This window comes from Macrotis lagotis, chromosome X (assembly GCF_037893015.1).
Source record: "Macrotis lagotis isolate mMagLag1 chromosome X, bilby.v1.9.chrom.fasta, whole genome shotgun sequence".
In the NCBI taxonomy this organism is placed as follows: domain Eukaryota; kingdom Metazoa; phylum Chordata; class Mammalia; order Peramelemorphia; family Peramelidae; genus Macrotis; species Macrotis lagotis.
The window spans coordinates 160277336-160299396 of NC_133666.1; the positions used below are offsets into that span (position 1 = coordinate 160277336).

The 22061-nt window shown below is 31.5% G+C and overlaps 1 protein-coding gene across 2 annotated transcripts in view; it reads left to right on the plus strand.

Moving 5' to 3' along the window:
* The window catches only part of PRR16 (proline rich 16), a 490313-nt gene extending 468827 nt beyond the window's left edge, over positions 1-21486 (plus strand). Inside the window, exon 3 of one of the 2 annotated variants that reach the window (XR_012471438.1) lies at positions 21289-21486. The gene's annotated coding sequence lies outside the window, so the exon portion shown is untranslated. Of the gene's footprint in view, positions 1-15796; positions 16952-21288 lie in introns of those variants that run through there. The other variant, XR_012471437.1, reaches the window with a different exon arrangement.
* Positions 21487-22061: the final 575 nt, after the last annotated feature.

A 22061-nucleotide genomic window follows, 5' to 3' on the forward strand; every position in this document is an offset into this window, starting at 1 on the left:
TGATGTCAGGTCAATTTCCCATCACTAAAATATGTAATAGGTTTTTTCCTCTTCAATATTTTCAGGGAATCCAATGATTCTTAGGTTGTCTCTCCTCATTTTGTTCTCAAGGTCAGTGGTTTTGCTGATGAGGTATGTTATATTTTCTACTGTTTTTTGGTTTTGTTTATCAGATTCTTGTTGTCTCATGAAGCCATTAGTTTCCACAGACTCCATTCTATTTTTTAGAGAAGAATTTTCTTTATTTACCTTTTGCAACTCCTTTTCCGATTGATCAATTCTATTTTTGAAGGAACTTTCAATTTGACTAATTGAGGTTTTGAGAGAATTATTTTCTTTTTGCATTTGTCCAATTGTATTTTCCAACGATTAGTTTTCTTGTTGCAAGGTGTCAATTTTCTTACCCAAATTTTACAATTGATTTTTAAATTCTTTCCTGATTTCTTCAAGTAAGTCTTTCTGGACTGGAGATGAAATAAGAGATTGTAGATCAATCTGAGTTATGCTCTTTACCTTCTAAGTAGTTTTCTATAGGCCCCCCACTTTTACTGGCCTTTCTCTATTATCCTGAGATCTAGTGTTGGGGGAGGGGCTGGTTCACAGAAGTTTGGTGTTGAAATCCATAGAGGCTGTATTCACTGAGTTTAAAAAACTCCAAGTGGGCTGGCCAGTAAGGGGGTCCTGATTGCTTTTTCTGGAGTATCTGTGACCTTGATTTGAGGCACTTTCACATCGCCTGGCGGGGGATGAATCTGCTGGATGCTTTTAGCCTTGAACAATGTGGGCTTTGTCCTGGGGCAAGTTTATTACTCTCCCATTCTGCTGAGGGAGCTCTGCTGCCCATGCCTCAGCCTGGTGAGGGGGTGGGGGCTGTTATTGTGTTTTCTCTGGGGTGAGTGTTCTGCTGAAATTAATCTATGGAGTCTGAGGTCCTTCAGATCAGAGGAGCACAGGGGATCAATATCTGCAACTCTCCACACTGGAGCTGACCTTCCAGCCCTGCTGGAGAGCCCTAGACTGTCAGTCACATAGCCAAAGTCTCCTTGCCCCAGTTGGCTATTTTACTTAGGTTTCCACAGTTAATGCCTCTGGCCCTGATTCTAGGTTGGTCTGACTGTCACCCTATCCAGGTAGGCTCTCTGTTCTCTTCCCCTGGCTTGCCAATGATCCTAGAAGAAGAACTTTGAAGTAGAAGTTCTCCTAGCTTCTTTTTCTGGGTTATGTCAATTGAATTTCTGTTAAGACATTTGTTTCATATTATATATGAGGGAAGATCAGGAGTCCTTAGCACAGTGCCTGTCTTCTCTCAACCATTTTGAATGGAAACTCTTTCTCTTTTATTTTAAATATTGGAACATTTTTGTTGGAACAATCTAACTTTGAATGCGAATTGCACAATACTTTCTGTTTAAATTCTCTTCTTCCTAGTCAATCTTGTTTCTTCCTATTCCTTCTTCATGAGATGTCATAATTATTCTCTGTGCCCTTTTTAACATGCTATGTTCTATTTTGGAATTCTGTGTATAATTTGAGTCTCCTTTTCTGTCAATATATTATTATTGCCTAGTAGAATATGAAGTATTTGAGGGAAAGAACTGTTTTATTTAAGTTATTTTTCCCTCCCAGGTACAATCCAGATGGTACTGATGGCCCCCTGTAGGGAGCCAAAAATGTCCTACTAGAATGCGTATTAGTAAATTATCAACTATAATTTATCATCTTAATTGTTATCTGATGGCATTGAGATTTTCACCCTCTTTATTTATTTACATCCATATGCACATATAGATTTTTAAGTTCTAAAATTTCCTTCAACCCTCCCTTTACACCCTGCTCCTTTCAGCAGCAAACAGCCTTATACATACATATATATATATATATATATATATATATATATATATATATGTGTGTGTGTGTGTGTGTGTGTGTGTGTGTATACATATATATATATATATATATATTTGATAAACATGTTTACACATTTGTTATTTTTGGTATCAGAAATTAGGATTAGGGGAGACTAGGTGGCATAGTGGATAAAGCAATGACTTTGGAGTCAGGAGTACCTGAGTTCAAATCCAGCCTCAGAAACTTAATAATTACCTAGCTGTGTGGCCTTGGGCAAGCCACTTAATCCCATTTGCCTTGCAAAAACCTAAAAAAAAAGAAATTAGGATTAAAGGAAAGATATATATATATATATATATATATATATATATATATATATATATATATATGATTTTGGTAAATTGTTTATCAGATTCTGAAGGGTTGGTTTTTGTGGGGGGTTTTGTGTGTATGAGTTTTGTTTTGCTTTTTGATTTTATTGCTCTGGATGGGCATAACATGAGAGGAGCTGCTTCCATCAAGTTTGTTCATCTCAAAATGTTTTGTAAATGCATACCTTGCTCTCTTGCTTCTACTCCCCTTGTTCAGCATAAGATTCCATAAGTTATTCCATGCTTCTCTAGAGTCTGACTATTTTTGGTTTCTTTTTTCCTAGTTGTTTTTTTTTAACAAGGCAATAGGTTTAGGTGGCTTGCCCAAGGCCACTCAGCTAGGTAATTATTAAGTGTCTGATGCCATATTTGCTCTCAGGTACTCCTGACTCCAGGGCAGGTGCTCTATCCATTGTGCAACCTAGCTGCCCCAATTTTTAGTTTCTTAAAGAACAATAATATTCCATAGTATTCTTATATCATAATTTGTTTAACCATTCTTCAATGTATGGGAATCCCCTTAATTTCCAATTCTTTGCCACTACAAAAAGAGCTACTATGAAAATTTGGAAACTGGAGGACTTTCCCCCTTTTTTATAATTTCTTTTGGCCATAGATCCAGAATTGGAATTGCTGAGTCAGACATGAACAGGTTTGTTGCTCTTTGGACACAGTTCCATATTGCTCTCCAGAAAAGCTGGAGCCATTCACAACTCCACCAACAATGCATCAGTTTCCCAATCTTCCCACAACTTCTCCAACATTGATCATTTTACTTTTTTCTAATGTTGGTCAATATGAGAGGTGTGAGGTGATACCTAAATGTTGATTTAATTTACATTTCTCTAGACAATAATGATTTGGAATATTTTGTCATATGATTATATATATATATATATATATATATATATATATATATAAAACTTTAATTTCTTCATTTGAAAACTGTTCAATCCATAAATTTTGGTATGATGCCACATTGCTATCATTTTTATGGATATAATTATTGAGTATTTCTATTTTTTGCTGTTTGATCAAGCTATTATTTCAGATAATTATTTAATTTTCAATTAGTTCTTTTTACCTCTCCATGACCCTTTATTACATGTAATTTTATTACATCATGAGCTTAGAAATATGTATTTACTATTTCTGTCTTTTTACATTTCATTATAAGGTTTTTGTGCCCTAGTACGTATCAGTTTTGGTATAGGTACCATGTACTGCTGAGAAAAATGGCATATTATTTTCTATCCTTATTGGTTTCTGCAGAGGTCTATTATATCTAAGTTTTCTAAGATTTCATTTACATCCAAAACTTACTTCTTGTTTATTTTGTCATTAGATTTATCTAGTTCTGGGAGAGGAGTTTGTGGTCTGGTCTCCCATTATTAAACTTATTTTTCTATGTCTTCTTTTATTTCACTAAGCTTTTTCTTGAGGAATTTGGATGTTATTACCACCAGGTGCATACATGTTTAGTATTGGTTTAGCTTCATTATGAATTGTGCCTTTTAAGAAAATCAAGTTGCCTTTCTTATCCCTTTTAATGAGATTGATATTTGCTTTATCTGAGATCAGATCACTACCCCAGATTTTTTTTTACTTCAGTTGAAGAATAATATATTTTACCCCCACCTTTTCCCTTTTCCTTTTTCCCTGTGTGTTTCTCTCTGCTTCAAATATGTTTCTTGTAAACAATATATTGTATGATTCTGGTTTTTAATCCATTCTACTATGTGCTTATGTTTTCTTGGACAGTTCAGCCCATTCACATTTACAGTTCAGATTACTAATACTTTATTTCACTCCATGCTATCTGTCTCCATTTATATTTTCCTTTTTCCTTGTGTCTTATTCCTACTCCCCCAAATCTTATTGTCTTCTTCCTTTCTCTTTTCTTTTAAGAATTTAATTTTTAGTTTATTTCCACTTATACCTTTGCCCTCCCTTTTCAGTCCCTTCTTCCCTTATCTTTCCCTTTCCCAGTCCCCCTCTTCCCAGTAGATTAGGATAGATTTTTAAAATCCAGTGGGAATGTATCTTATTCCCTCTCTGGGTTAAATTTATTGAAAAGAATTTTCTCAACTATCACATTCTCTCTTATTTCCCTCTAAAGTCTTCCCTTGGTGTTATTTATTGCTCTAGAACTATTAATCAGGCATCATCAATCACAATTTGACTATTTGATTACTTGATAAGCTCATATTTTTATAAAGGTATCATAAAAGATTGCTTGATTTCTTGATCAGCAGCATTGTCTCAAATTACATTGAATTATAATTAAAATCATGTTTTCCTTATCCCTTTTTCAATTGTCTTTCAAGTACACTCAGTCCTCTTAATGAACCAATGTATCATCCAAAGCCATATCATTTTTTGAACTATTTTTGCCCTTCCCCCAGGTCAATTTTTCTTATACTTTACTCTCCACTCTCCCTACCCTGGGTACTTAACCCCTTGTTATGCGAAGCATGAATTTAGTCAAACTCTGATCTAATTAACTGCAAGGATCTTTAAGATCTCTAAGTACTGGGAGAGTCTGGGAACTTTACAAATGATTACAGAAACTGAGGGAGACCTACCCAGTTTCTGATGCACTAAATAAAAATGTTAAGCACAGTAGAACTGAAGTTGGTTAAAGTATAAAGAGGCACTTAATTTTAAAGTTAAAAGTCCATGTTTTTCTTCAGGGCTTTTTGTCACAAGCATAATGATGTCATCTTGGATTTCTTCAGTGGAGAGATAAGACCCACCTATACCCATATCCTTTAAGTTCATTCTCTTCAATTATATTCGACCCTCTGATTATCCTAAGAAAAGTAAAGTTCTAAAGAATTAAATGGATATTTTTATATTTACATTATCATTATATATTATTATAAATAATTATAATAAATTATAACTAAAATTTATATATTAATTGTGTATAATATATATACAATTATAAAGTAATTTTAAATAAAATTATTAGAAGAAATTATTAATAATTTATATTATTATTAAATTTCTATTATTAATATTGTTATATATTCCATTTTAGAGTTGTATACAATTTGATGGTCTTGAGCAACATTTGCTTTGTTTTAGTTTTACTTCCCCATTTTATTAACTTTTTAATCAACTCTGGAGTCATGTATTTAGCCATTGATTTCTCTGTTCAGTTCTGGTCTTTATGTGAGGAAATTCTGGTATTCCTCTAATTTGTAGAATATTCATCTTTTCTCTGACAGTATATGTTGAACTTTGAAGAGTAGTACATTTTGTGTTGTAATCTCAAGTCTTTGCTCTCTGATATATGTTATTCCAGGATTTCAAATCCTTGAGACTCTAGGTTCCGTAAGAATCTGATTGTGTTTACTTTGTCTTTGAATTGTTTTCTTCTTGCCACTTGCAATAACTCCTTTATTTGAAGCTTCTTGAATTTTGCTATAACAATCCTTGGAATTTTGATCCTGGTATCTCTTTCTGGAGGGGTTCTGTGACTTTTTTCAATGGTTTTATTGTTTTCTCATGCTAGTAGATTTGGACAGTTTTCCCTTATAATTTCATGCATGAGGTTTTCTAGGCTTTCTGGTAATCTGATCATTCATAGATTGTCTCTTCTGGATCTCTTTTCTAGGCTATTTATTTTCCCTAAAAGGTACTTTACATTTTCTTTAATTTTTCCAGTCTTTTTATTTTGTTTGATAGAATCTTGTAGATTCATTGGCTTCTATTTGTTCACTTCTAATGTTTAAGGTTTCATTTTATTCAATTAGCTCTTCTTTTTCCTTTTCAGTTTTTTTTTTATTTTAATGAAGTTGATTTCCTTGATTTTTTAAAATAATTTTCTTGCATGACTCTCAATTCTTTTTTTTCTTTTTCTTCACTTCTTTTGTTTTAAATTCTTTTTTTAAGCTCTTCAATGAGCTTTTTGTAGTTTAGTACAATTAATGGACTGTTTTGATATTTCCCCTGTGAGTGATTTTTCACTAGTTTCTTCTTCAAACACAGCAATGATATAATATGGTCTGTTTTTATTAACAAGAATTCTGTTGACTTTTTTTTTATCATTTTTTTATTTTTTAACTCTGCTTCTGGCATATAGAGAATATAGATCCAATTTTTTTGGCTGGGGTCTGAATCCTGGCTTAATGTGGGCCAATATGTTGCCTATGCAGTTCAGACCTTGTCTCTACAGAGGTTTGTTTCTTCTGTTATGTTCAGGTTCTGATGTAGCAGTGGTTTGTTGCCGACCCAGTCATGTTTTTTAGAAAGGTTTTCACAGGGTTTACACTTTGTTTGGGGTTGGATCCTCCCTGATGGCTTGCTAGCCATCTACATGGACCTCTGCTTTTATTTGACTGTTAGGACCTGGATTGAACTGTGGCTAAGAGACACCCTCTGTCTTTACCCACTATGGCCTCCTGGGCTTTACTTCATTTCCCCCCCAAAGAGACAGACCTTAGCAGGACATAAAATATACTCTCATAAATAATAAGCATTTCTATATATGAACAACAAAGTCCAAGAGCAAGAGATAAAAAGAAAAATTCATTTTGAAATAACTATAGAAAAATTAAATACCTGGGAACCTATCTACCAAGAGAAGCCCAGAAAATGTAGGAACACAATTATATTGCATTTCTCACCCAAATAAAGTCAGATCTAAATAATTGGGAAAAATATCAAATGTTCATGGTTAGGTCGAAATAATATAATAAAAATGACAATTTTACCCAAATTAAATTGCTTATTCAATGCCTCATCAATCAAACAACCAAATAACTACTTTACTAAGCTAGAAAAAGTAGTAGCAATATTCATGTGGAGCAACAAAGGGACAAGAATAGCAATGCAACTCATGAAAAAAAAAATATTAAGGAAGGTGGTCTAGCTCTCCTGGATCTAAAACCATACTATAAAGTGGCAGTCATTAAAACTGCCTGACATTGATTAAGAAATAAAGTAATGGATCATTGTATTAGGATAGGTTGTAAAGAAGTCACATAGTAAATGACTCTAGAAATCTACTGTTTGACAAACCAAAAGACATCAGTTTCTTGGATAAGAACTTACTATTTTACAAAAATTGTTGGGAAAATGGGAAAATAGTATGTTACAAATTAGGCATAGATACACATCTCACACCCTATTTCAAAATAAGGTCAGAATGGGCCTAGAATTTAGATATAAAGAACAATACTATAGATAAATTAATAGACCAAGAAATGCTTTATCTTTCCTCTCTAAAGAAAAGGGATAAATTTATGACCAAACAAAAATTAGAAAACATTTTAAACCACAAAATGAATAATTTTGACTACATTAAATTAAATAGTTGTTGAACTAATAAAATCAATGCTGCCAAAGTTAGAAGCAAAGCAGAAGGCTGGAAAATAATCTTCTCAACCAGGAGTTCTAATTAAGGTCTCATTTCGAAAATATATAGAGAATCACATCAAATTTATAAGGTCACAAGTCATTCCCCATTTGATAAATGGGCAAAGGATATGAACAGGCAGTTTCCAAATGAAGAAATTAAAGTTATATATGATCACATGAAAAAAAAAAACATGCTCAGATCATTAGTGATCAGAGAAATGCAAATTGAAACAACAAAGAGTTATCATCTCACACCTATCAGAATGGCCCAGCTGAGGAAAAGGAAAAATGATTAGTGTTGGAGAGGTTGTCCAAGGACTGGGACATTGATGCACTGCTGGTGGAGTTGTGAACTGATCCAAACATTATGATGGACAATATGGAACTATGCCCAAAGATCATTAAAACTATTCATGGCCTTTGACCCAGCAATTCCAATTCTAGGTCTTTATCCATAAGAAATTATAGAGAAAAGGAAAAGTATTTCATGTTCCAAAATATTCAGTGCCTCAATATTCAAAATAGTTCTTTGGTAGAGGCAAAGATTTGGAAATTGAGGGGATGCCATCAATTGGAGAATGACTAGTACATGAATGCTATGGAATATTGTTGTTCTATAAGAAACCATAAATGGTCACACTCTAGCGAAGCATGGAATGACTTATGGGATATGATACTGAGTGAAGGAAGTAGAACAAAGAGAACAATGTATATATCAATAACATTGTAGGGTGAACAACCTTGATGAAAGCAACTCTTCTCAGCAGTCCGTTGAGCTAAAACAACTCTAAGGAACTGGTCATAAACAATGTTATCCTCAACCAGAGGGAGAAAAGCAAAAAAAAAAAAAAAAAAAACTCACAAAATCCAACCCTTAAGTATCTGATGAACATTTTATTTACATTATCTCTTATCTTTCCTTTAATCCTAATTCCTCATACCAAAAATTACTAATCTGTAAAAATGTTTATCACAACATTCATGTACAATTGTAACTTAACTGTTTACCACTGAGGGGAGCGGGATGTAAAGGAAGGGTAGAAGAAAATTTTGTAACCTAAAAATATACATGTGTATATTTATTAAAAATATATAAATCAAAAATAAAATACAGAACTTCACTTAACATCTTCCAAAATGTCTACCATTGAAAGTTTCTTTGAATCTTCTCTTTTTCTTAGTGCAATCTGTAGATTGAATGGCAGAGTCGAGGCTTCATTTATCTTTGGTAGGGAAAAGATCTGGGAGCATGTTAGCTTCATAAGGCTATCTTTGCTCCACCCCAGACATCTGAGTCAAAATTTGCACTTGGGTCTTTCTTACACCAGGAATGGGGCACTTTATTCACTGAGTCTCCTAACTTGACTGTCACCCTTAATTATGAATGCCATGAGTGGCAAAATCTTTTTTAATACCACCACCTGATATATGTCTTACACAAACACTGATTTTAAAAATGCATACCAAGATATCATAAAAATGTATTGCTTTTTCATTCAGTGAGATACACATTGCTACTAAAATATGTAATTGCATACAGAATTTTTCGCTCTCTTTGGGCCCACTTTTCCTTATGATTTCCTATATTGTTCATGAAAAGAGAAAAGAAAGACCCACTTCTACAAATTACTTTTGGAGAAAACATTTAAAGATTAACTAAACTAAAACAAGTCTATATGTTAACTAATTCCAACTTCAGTGATATTAACATGAATACTACCATGTTTCCTCATATATATAAATAATTGCTTTTTTGTTATTTTTTTAGTCAGTATAAGTATGAAATAAATACCCTAGCATAGTAACTTGATAATAATGAAATTTATAGGTTAATAAAAATTTTATACAATAACTCTATTCTTTCTAATTTAATTACATGAGTGATCTATGTATTTTTGATATTCCCACAGCCTTCAACAATACACAAATGTAACTTAGGATGATAGCACTTTGAAGAATAGAAACTCCTTTCTTTACCACCCTATGATAACAGTATTACAAGTATGATTAAAGGCATTTCATAAAGAAGGAAACTAAAGAAGCTCAGAAAGGTTAAGTCAGTTTTGCAACAGTTAATTTCTGAACTAGGACACAAATTTAGATCATTTTGTTCCTGGCACATAAGTAGGTTTAATGATTAATTTATTCTTTTTTAAAAAGTTTTATTTATTTATGGCCTTGGGATTAAGTGACTTACCCCAGATCACTCAGGTAGGCAATTGTCAAATGTTTGAGGTCAAATTTGAACTCAGTTCCTCCTGGAATGCAGGGCCAGTGCTCTATCCACTGTACCACCTACCTGTCGCCACTGTACCACCTAGCTGCCCTATTGATTTATTCTTAAGAGTTTACCTTTCTTTCTAATGTATCATGTGGCTTTCTCATGTCCTTGATTATATATATTTTAGATCATTATATAATGGTTTGTTTGTTCTTTTTAGTCATATTTAAAACATTGGATCTAAGTAGATTTTTGTTATAACAAACATTTTGTATCTTTTTTCAATTCAACTCTGCTACAGCCTTGCCAGGAATAACAGCATATTTTGTAGAAATACTGCCATTCTTCTTTTAAAAATGTTTCACAAAAGTGTAGTTCCATAAAAATGCCATTTCTACTAGATTAATTACCATGAGTGCTAATAATGAATGCTTTTTCTAATAAATTTTAAATGTGACTGTATTAGACATAGTTCTGATAGTTACAGCTTTTAAGTTCTCTCCTTTTTTTGTTTTAGAGGGTTGTTTTAAATAGAAGAGACTAAGAAATTCATATGCATATGAACATATACATTATACACACACTTGTGTTTGCATGTATATATATGGAAGCATAAATTCCCATGGTTCCTTGATTCTTAGATAAGATATTAATCCTGTACTCAAGTACCTGTAAAATATTTTAGCTAGTAACATAACTAAATCACTATAATTTGTTGCATTGGCACCAGGCTAATATCAGAAACATTGCATAACTTATCTTTACCTCTGACCATTCAGGTTCTGTATACAAATGCATTCTTAACCCCTTCCCTAAGAACAATAAGGCAAAAGATGTTGTTTTTTATCTCCTTTCATAAGTACCACAATACTTATTACAGCACCCTGTTCAGAGTGGGCATTCTTAAATACTTATTAAAAGACATATTTTTTGACTTTCATTAATTAGAAATATGAGGAAGGTATTATGTTTTAATTCCCTAGTTTGAATAAATCATATCAATGATTCTTGGGAAGTATCATTAGCAAATACAGATTTCTGCCCAAGTATCCCTGTTTCTGACCAGGGCATAATTATTCTTATTGCCTCTTAGGTACTCAGTTCTCTGCAATTCTTGATTCTCCAATGGAAATTTCTCTCTTCAAAGTAATCATTGAATGGTTGATTGCCAAATTCCATGGCCATTTCCCTGCCAGAATCTTTCTGCATCTATCTGTAACATTTGAGATTTTTTTTGTTCTTTTATTTTTTTGAATTCTGAGTTGCAGAAAATGATACCATATTAAAACCCATATTTGGACAATGAAGAAAATAATCATAGAAACAGACTTTAATAAACTATTTTAAAGCCTGTAAATGAAGAATTAAAAATGCACCAGCATCTGATTAATGTGTAAGCACAACAGACTGTCATTAGAGAAGATGGAAATTTATCTAAAGAATTTCAACAGAAATCTCTGTATAATTAATTGGTGGGTATGATTAAAAATGAGTATCACCATTTAGTTAATGAAGTCCATAATGCACTTCTACTTGTTCTACATATCTTTTTCTCATATTATGAGTTTTAAAAACAATTGTAGAATTAAACTGCATATAGAAACAAGTCTTCAAATCATTATATCATGAAGTACTAAAACAATATTTTTAAAATATGAAAATATATTAATATGCATTACTTTCAGTAAACTTCATCATTAACAATATCATAATGAAATAAAAAAAGCTTTAAATACCATTCATATTTTCTTAAATACAACTTCATTTTTATCTCATTTTAAGTCTCTATTTTGGGAAAATATTATACTATTCATATTCAATATATAATATTAGTCAGCTCAAGCTGACTTGAAAGGTAAACATATTGCAGGAAATTTATGGAATATAATTTTAGTATTACAAATTCACATATTATTTTGAACTTGAAATAGTCATCCTTTTTTTACTCTTATATGTTTAACAGTTGGTGGATTGCTTAAGGTGAAGATAGAGTTTTGTAAAGAACTTCTAGTAACATTTAAATAAGCAAAGGGGGAAGTGCACATTAAAACTGTGTTCTGCTAAAATGCTTGCCTAGTTTCAGTACAACTTTATATTATTACATATTGTATTTCAGTCATGTTGTACTTTTTACAACCCCTTTTGGAGTTTTCTTGGCAAAGATACTAGAATAAATTGCTATTTACTGCATCAGCTCATTTTACAAATGGGGAATCTGTGTCAAACAGGGATTTGGGAAACCATTGGTCATACAGCTATTGAGATACTGAAACTGGATTTGAACTCAGATCATCCTGAATCCAGGTCCAATATGGTACTAACTATATTACCTAGGTTCTCTAAGTGGCATGCTGTAGAGTTTATTTTCTGGCAGAACTGACAAGCAGCAAAACCATTTAATGGAGGCTTTTATGTCTGCCTTAAGATAGAAGTTATGCTCTTTGTGGGCAGGGTGTAATTTTCATTTTTATCTCCTATATTATCTTTTTATCATATTTATCTTCTAATATTTTGTCTCCATAGCTCAATAAATCCCTAAAGAACTTAGCTATATTCCAGAGATGTGCAGAGGAGGCAGAGGATGCAGAGCTTACTAACATCATGAAAAGTTACAAAAATTGATAAAATAAAAAATTTAATACTTGCGTGCTGATCTGGATGATATATATATATAATTTTTCTATGATTTTAGACATTTTTATAGACAAAACAGCTGAATTTGCATATTTTAGCCACAAATGTGGGAAAAGACACAATATGAGGCAGTGTTGAGTTTTACCTCACCTCAGATTGTATAAGGTGCCACAGACTTGGTTGAACACAGGCAATAAGTGAATTTCTGTTTGTTTTTTCATCTGTCATCAGTGTAATGTTTGTAGATATTTTTATTATATACGAACATTTACTATAAACTAGATGTTATGCATTTCATATATGTATATAACATATTTAATATTGCTGATCTTGATTTTAATCAACCACAACAAGTCAGGTCTGGCAATCAGTGCATTTATCTCCTTGAAGGGGCTGTGCATGTGCTACCAATATTAAACTCAAGGAGTACAAATCTCGATTCTGTTATGTTTGTGCCTTCCCATTCATGGACCCTATCCCATGTCACTGTTAATTTCATTAATGAGGTGGCTGCAGCATATTGGATTTTTAGCTACAACAACACTCTAACACCATCTACAAAATCATGCAAAACTTATAATTTGTATTAGCTAAAGGAACACATGAAACAAAGAAATAATATATGCTTTATTGTAGCCACACAATGCTACCTTTAACATCTGAAAACTTTTTTGAAATTCCTATCTCCTAATATTTAATTCTATGAGTTCTCCTTCTCTCTAAATTTTTCCTTTTGCCTTTATATTTAAAGCACAATACTATATTGTATTAATAAGAAAGAAAAATATACTTTAAACATTACCACAAAATAAAGTCAGTAAGTAAAATTAACAGAGAATTCTCAAAATGAATGTTTGTTAAATCAAATTACTTCCCAAGTTTCTGGGGAAGCTTGGAAGTTTATGAATGCAATCTAATTTCAGTTCCATTAATCTTCGGTCAACTTGTCATAGATTCAGGGAGAAGGACATGGTGGGTTTATAATGACTACTGAATGACAAAAAAAAGGTTCTGGAACTTTATATAGGTTGCTTTCTGCTGTTAGCCATGAGATCTCACAGTCTTATGGAAAATTCTAGTCATAGGAAAATTAAATTTGGAGAAATATGGAATAAAATCACTATTGGTGCAAAAGGAGTGGTCTGCTCATAGCGGTAAAATTCTTCAAGGTCAAAATCTGGATATACAGTCAGGAAAGCAAAAAAACTCAGGGCCAGTAAATTGCTCACAAGGATGGAGTGGAATAAGTCACTTCCTTTGATCTTATACTTCCTCTACCCACTTCCCTTCTAGACTGTTGGAACTTTTCTTGTTGTCATCTTTTTTTAATCTTTCCAACTAAAAAAGGACCCTTATATCGTGAATCTATTTATGTTTTTCAATGGGAAACGCAATTTCTATCATCCCAAAATTTTCTAAAAATGAAAAAATAAACCTCATCAATGTCTCTCCTTAATTAAAAGTTTAATTTAAACAGTTTTAGTTTTGTTTTAAATAGTCTTAAGAGATTCACCAAGATCAAAAACCTTCTATTCAAAAATCAAAGTTTCATAATAAATCTTAGGATTGATACTTATGTATTTGAATATTATGCCAGAATGAATGGATTTGCCTCACTCCATCTTCCCTCAAAAAAGAGATTCATGTTAATTCTAGTGACTGGTATGATTGATTGAATAAAATGACATCTGTGGTTAAATTTAGCTGCTTTATTTAGGACTCACCAGTCTACAGTTAACATTCAGAGAAGGTACTTGAACATTTAGAAATAAAATATTTTCATGTAATTGGGAAATATATTAAATTAAAAATATGAAAATAAAGCATTAGACTATCATATAAGTAGAATTAAATATACTAAATTTCATTAATAATATAAATATCATAAGGTATCCCAATTAACAAATTTTATGGAATTTCAAATTTACAAAAAATAATTAAGCAAGGGTATCTTATTTATCCAAGTAAATTGAAATGAATTGTATATTTCAATAAATGATGATGATGATAACTAGAATTTTCAGGGAAGCCTGGAAGGATTTGCATGAACTGATGCTGAGCGAGATGAGAAGAACCAGAAGAACATTGTACACCCTAACAGCAACATGGGAATGATGATCAACCTTAATGAACTTGTTCATACCAACAGGACAACAAACAGGCACAATTTTGGGATATTTGCAGTGGAGAATGTTATCTGTATCCTGAGAAAGAATTGTTGAGTTTGAACAAAACCAAAGACTTTCTTGTACCTTTAATTTTTAAAAAAAATGTCTTATTATATAATTCTACTATATCTCATACTATATGTTTCTTCCTTAAGGATATAATTTCTCTCTCATCACATTCAACTTAGATCAATGCATACTATAGGAATGATGTAAAGACTAACAAACTGCCTTCTGTGGGGGGGTGGGAGGAGTGAAGCAAGATTGGGGGGAAATTTGTAAAACTCAAAATAAATAAAATTTTTAAAAATTATAACTAGAATTTATATAGTACTTATTGTCTACACTGTAATTTAGGTGTTTTCAAGTTCTGTAAATACAAAAGTTTTATATGTATTATCTCATTTGAGCCTCATAACAAGCCTTTCAAGTTCTCTGCTACATTTAAGAGGTGATGAATTACTTAATAAGTGGCTTGGCCAGCGTCACATAGCTAAGTTTCAGACTAAATATATGAGCCCAGATTCCCTAATTCCAAGTTCAGACTCATTAATTTATCAACACTCTGTCAATTACAATGACATAGTTCATAATAAAAAATACTAGCCTCTTAGACATTTTTGGAAAAGATCTTAGCTTAAAAGGAAATAAGGGATTCTTGTTGAGAGTTTTTATAAAATTATACAAAATTTTAAATTCTCATTGAGAGAATGAGTTTACATATCTTAATAAATTTTCATGATTGTGAGATTTATACAATATATGATAAATTAAAGACACAGGCAAATATGATTTTGAGCTAAATGGAGCTAATGGTTCATTTAGTCGAACAATGTCAATTTAGAGATGAAGAGTATATGGCTATTAAGTAATTTTTAAACTAAAAATGTACATTGATTTAATTTTGGCTTCAAATGCTCAAAAGTGATTTTTCCTATTCATTTGTGCATTTCCATGAATGAGCTTCCAAAATGCTCAAAATATTTAAAAAAACTGACTTTTTAAATTGTTAATGGTCAATGCTAACTAAACATGAATTCCTTCATATCTAATAACTGTTTTAAATGATAAGAAATAAATTTCCTGTTTAACACGATATTTCTCTCTCTCTCTCTCTCTCTCTCTCTCTCTCTCTCTCTCTCTCTCTCTCTCTCTCTCTCTCTCTCTCTCCTGATAAATATTTTTAGGCTGAAAGGAATATATCTACTTTTGGAGGCATGTCAGTTAATTATTTTCACATCAGATTCATCACTATGACTTCTTGCCATCTAGAGTTGATTAATGGAACCAAGTACCTGACCTTCCTCAGAACAGCAAAGCCCTCACAGATGGAGCACAAGATTTAACTGGAGTAGTCTGCATCAATTCCTCTGCCTTGAATCCAACAGCCCTGAGTTGAAAGCCCTGAAGAAAAGCCACAGCCTTAAGTTTCATTCACTTACAAATTGATAGGAAGATAAAACATAGATGAAAAGGACTAAAATAAATTACACCATGATTTATTATATTTTTGGAAGCAAAGGTTTAGCAATTAGGTCATTTTTGGGTAGGTGGGGGGCATTGTTTTATTTTGTTTACTTTTGTTTGTTTATGATAGTTGGAATGGAGGGAGTTATGCCAAGGAGGAGAAAGGATAAAGGAAATACCTCTAGTAAAAGAAACTTTCACAATATGCCAAATGGAAAACTAAAGTTCTTTTAAGTAATGATAATAAAAGATATTGGATAAAAAGGAACTTCGCCATTTCTGGATAAAGAAGATTTTTGCCATCCCATGAATAAACTCAAAGCCATAGAGGAAAAGCAGTGATGTGATGCTCAATGCTTGAAAAGATTTTGCATCCAATCCTTCCCAGATATTTGAAGAGGGTCTGGGAAAAGTCAACTCTTGTCGACTGAATCTCAATGCACTTGTAATGTTTGCACTGTCACTTCCATTCAGGGTAATGATATGTGCTGGTATTTGCACAGATGGTCCCATGAGATTTTAGACAGATAGCAAACTGCTTCTAATAGTTGCTCGGAAAAGGGAATATTGAAAATCTGTGAAGAAAACATTCCTTTTTCTTCATAAGGAGGAGAGGACTTACATTCAATGAAAGTGATCCTTTTTTAAATTTGATAAACCACCACCAACAAAAGTCACTCCTAAAATCTTTGTGGTCAAGGAAATTAAAAAGGGATCAATTATTTTTTTAAAAGAGATCATTTTATATCATAACAATCAAGAAGTCAAATTCAATGACTGGATATTCCAACATTCTTACTAAACTTGGACATTGTTCTCCCACTTGATAGTTAAAAACAAAAATCATTTTTAATATGTATTTGACATATAAAAATTTTATAGCCATTTATCTATGCTTCATGGAAAATGTAACAAACAGCATTTTCATTTTATTTTTCTAAATAAATGTGTTGTTTGTATTATTTGCTGTTCTTATTCAAATTGCTTTTCATTACTTGAAAAATAATTTTCCTTTGAAACATATAACAATTCTTTTGTTATGTTAATGCAGAACAACTGAAACTGCAAACACAATGTGCCTGTAAAATAGGAATATATTTCCACTGAAAGACTTAAAGGAAAAATGGGATATTTTTAAACACAGGTTTCAATTAGTATATTATTTTGATATTCATGAGATATGACTACATTCTCCTAGTAGGAGATAATATTCTTATACTGATGACAGAATACTTGAGAAATTGGTTATTATTATTATAATTTCAGTTTTCAAACCTATATTATGAATCTCATGGGTTTTCTGAAACACTTCAACAAAGGGTGAAAATTGGGTCAAAAATATCAAACTTCACATATGATTGCTGGATTTTTCTGTACTATATAAGCTACCCAGAAGTCTATTTACATTTTTCATCACATGTAAAGTCAGTATTCAATCTATAAATATTTATTAAACATTTATATATTTCTGACTTTTCAGATTATTAGTATTTTAACAATTAATACCTTTATTGGGAAAAATGAATCACTTTTGCCATAGGAAAAGAGCATTAAGCTCTCCATTATCTGAGTAGGAGTCACTAGTACTATGGTCATTTAAATCCTTTAACATTCTATGTTCCCTTGATATTTGTGTAATATCCTATAACATGGCCATAAGAATTAATTAATTAATTTGTCATGCATGATTTGAGCAATTGGAAACAAAGACTTATACATGAAAAATATAGCATTTTATATAAGGAACACACATTTCCAGCCCCTGTGGGATCTTGGCTATTGATGCAGGAAAGCATAGACTAGTTCAAATTATTTTTGAATCCATTTGAATTGCTTTGGGATAAGAATAATTCCAAACCAATATAGAATAGTCAAACTCCCCCCAAGCATTTGAAACCAAATCATAGCAACCAATTAAAACTATAAAACTAATTGTTTATTCATTGTGGGAATATATTAAATGTTACATAATGCAATTAAATATATAGACTCTAAAATGCAAGCTTGAAGTTAAGTAGGATTTAGCAATCATTCTGTCCATAGTTAAATATCCATATGATATAAGTATAGGACATATAATCATCATGGATCTGTTATATTCAAACTGGTACAAGTTCTTATTTGTATCAGCTAGGAATGCATAATTTTAAAATGTTATTTTTTCCTACTGAGAATAAACTAATACCATTCATCATGCCACTAAGTAAATGTCATAAAATAAATAGGTGTGTGAAGCTTCAAGGACTATAATTCAGGGTCCAAATGATATCTTGAGTCTATAATATTCCTGAAGGTAACCAACTTAATAACTTCCTATTTAAACAATTAGCAGGACATTTTCTTGAAAAAATATCAGCAACATGAAGGGTATAAACCAAGAAGGAAGATGGTCTTAATTTAGGATTATTTTGATTTATGATTTAAACATACACATAATTTAGTATTATGCATTTTTGACACCTAAGTTATAAACCCTTAAGTTTATTTGTTTTTATTACTACTGACTTTCAGTTTCTATACTTCAGAAGTCTTAATTACAAATCATCATTTTCATTCTGTTTTTTAACTGTTTTTCTATTCTTCCCTACTTTACAATTTTTTTTTTATTTTGGTTTAGGGCTGAAGTGGATGGAGTGCTGTGTAAGGAAGAGCTGAGCTGGAATCTTTCCTCAGAGACTTTATAGCTGTGTGTCAAGTCCCTTAACTAATCTAAATATAATATTCCCTATGAGAAAAATGGAGAAAATAATGGCTCCCACTACACTAAATTATTTTGAGGAACCAAAAAATTAACACGTGTAAAGCACTCTCTTTAAAGTACTATTATGTGGTGGCTAGGTGGCACAGTGGATAGAGCACCGGCCTTGGAGTCAGGAATGCCTGGGTTCAAATCCGACCTCAGACACTTAATGATTACCTAGCCATGTGGCCTTGGGCAAGCCACTTAACCCCATTGCCTTGAAAAAAAAACAAAACATAATTTTAAAAAGTACTATTATAAATGTCAACTATTATTATTCTTTAATCAAATTTTCAAACAAAAATAAATCATATTTACTCTTAACCATGGAATTTTAACATCAGCATCTTTATTAATCAAATGTCAGTCAACACACAGTTTCACCTAGGCTATAGTTTAGGGACATGGATTAAGATGTTGCTTAATTTTGAAATAAAACAAAACTTGCTTCTTTTTTTTAGGTAAATGTCACACACTGAATCATTTCTTTAATTCTTTGATGAATATATTTTTTCATTGATGTGCATATTCCTTCTACAAATGATAATACATTCTTAACTTCATATCCTATATGGTTCTTGCCCATTGAATCTTATAAATTCTCCATTAGAGAACCACCATCAAGATGAGGCTTTATGTCCCTTAATATTCTATGAATATGCAAGGCAAATGATCTTTCCATAGATATTATTTCAATTCCTCTCCTTTTCTTGTAATCAATATTTTTGAATTATTCATTTCTATAATATCCTGCAAAATATTAGTTTTCATCATGTATGCTTTAATTGCTTTTGGATAGTATTATGTTAAGGAGGGGGAGCACATTCCATTCAAATATTTAATTATCTTAGAAACTACAAATCAAAAAAGTATATAAAATTATGTTTTGGAATATTTAATTAACACATGAACTATTTTCCTTTGTGAGTAGGAACCAAAGAAAGAGTTGCTAGCTCTGGAATTTTAAGTAACATTTAGATGTAATGACATAAATGTTGTGGTTCTTATTTTTCAATGTGAAAAATGTTACTTGGTTTATGAAGACTGTGGAATTATTTTGATAAATTTCCCCTTGTTTTTCTAGCTTATAAAATTTAAACTATTCCAACTATTTAGAAAGTAAGAGCTTTTCCCTTATTTGACATTTCCAAAACCAAGGCAGTAGTGTAATCCTTTAACTGAACTCACATGAATGCAAGTATTTGCAAACTTCACTGGGTTATTTGGGTCATAAAAGATTTTCTGCCTCACCCTTTTCTCTTTACTTTGATTTTACACACAAGTGGAGATTGTTTTTGAAATGGAGTGGTGGAAACATGTTCTAGTTATTCAAGTCCTTTGGGTAAAAAATAAATTTGGGTAAAAAATAAGTAATTGAGAAAAAAGGGTAAAAGAGAGGAAAATCAAATTAATTCTTAAACTAAAACATAAACATTGACAACATTTTTAAGAGTAGTCTGTTTTCTGCCAGAAGTTTATATCAAATATAAAATTGCTTAATAATGACTTCAGTTATTTGAATGACTTTGATATCTTGATAAGAAAACTGATAATTGACAATAGTATTATAGCACCTAAAAAAATAGTATTGTGGCAGACTATAGTCCATTAGTGCAGTAGTTAAATATTACATCCATCAATTTGTTTATGATTATATGGAGGCATTTATGAGTGATTTATTTCAAAGCTATAATACTCTGATTGTTCTAAGTTTTGGTAGTTTTGGTCCTTAAGTTTGCTCTTAAACCTTATCTAAAGAGTGGCTATGTTGCATAGTGGATAAAGCACCGGCCTTGGAGTCAGGAGTACCTGGGTTCAAATCTGGTCTCAGATATTTAATAATTACCTAGCTGTGTGGCCTTTGGGCAAGCCACTTAACCCCATTTGCCTTGCAAAAACCTAAAGAAACAAAACAAAAAAAAACTTATCTGAAGAGTACATAGGTTTCTAACATAATCATATTTGTGTTATTTCTGTATTGGCAATATTTAGACCAAATCTATATTTTTCTCATTCTTTTGAAAGAAGTTATTTTTCCCCATGGAAAATCGTGACTTTGAGCAGTAAGTTCCAAATAACATAAAGAAGAATCAAAATAATATTGTATATACTAGTGACAAGAATGCATCTTCAAATAAAATCGATTTGAACATTAAAAACAACTTGATGCTGAAAACAAAATGAAAAAATGAATCATATTTACAGCCTAAATCTTAGAAAATACTTTAAACTTAGAAAGAATTTCTAAAACCTCATTTTTTAAATGTTATTTTCCCTCAAACTCTTCTAGTACTTTGATTGTTCAGTTCCCTTTGTATGTGCAAACATAGTCTGCGGTTGTTTTCTCCAATATAGCACATATAGGATTTTTTAGTAAAAAAAAAAAAAACGATAAAAACTAAGCATCCCAAATCATTTTGGCTTAATTTTTTGTGGTTTTGTTTTGAATTAGTTGCTTTTTTTCTCCTATAGGGAAATGTGTCTCAGTTCTAACAGGGAGTGAAGAAAAGAAGTGGGGAAGTCCGAGAGAACCAGGTTTGAAGAGGTAATGGATTATTTTTTTTTTCTTACCAAAGGGCTATTTTGTACACTAAATGATTTGTTAGAAAACTGTAGATTGACATTCTACTTTAGGTAGCAGAAGATCAAAGAGAAAAATATATATGATAGAAGAGATAACATTCTTTTAGTTATTTTTCCCCAAGCTTCTAAAATGCAATATTTTTGAAACTCTCCAATCTATCAGTGGTTTCAATAAATGTGAGGACCATGGGGGGCATTTTCTTAAAAATCTCTTTCTAGAATGAAATTAATCTATTAATAAAACAAATGCTCATTTGCAGTTTATAATGTGAGAGGTCTTCCTTGCAACATTTTAAAACTACTGTTTTTTTTTATTCTTTTGTTTTTTTTAGTTTCAAAAACTTCTCCTTTTCTCTCCTTCATAACAATTTATATATATATATATATATATATATATATATATATATATATATATATATGAAAAAATGAGGAAAGAAAGAATGTTATAGTGAATACATAGAACTGATCTTAAAGTTAGGAAAATCTGGGTTCAGATATTGCCATATAATATACTAATTATGAGTCTGAGAATGCTCTAAGTTTCTCAGTATCTCTAAGAATAAATGTCACAAAATGCAGAAAATTTGATGAAATTGGTAAAATGGTAATTCCCTGTGTCACTGAAATGATAGATCCAATTCTTTTCCCCTAATTAGCTGATG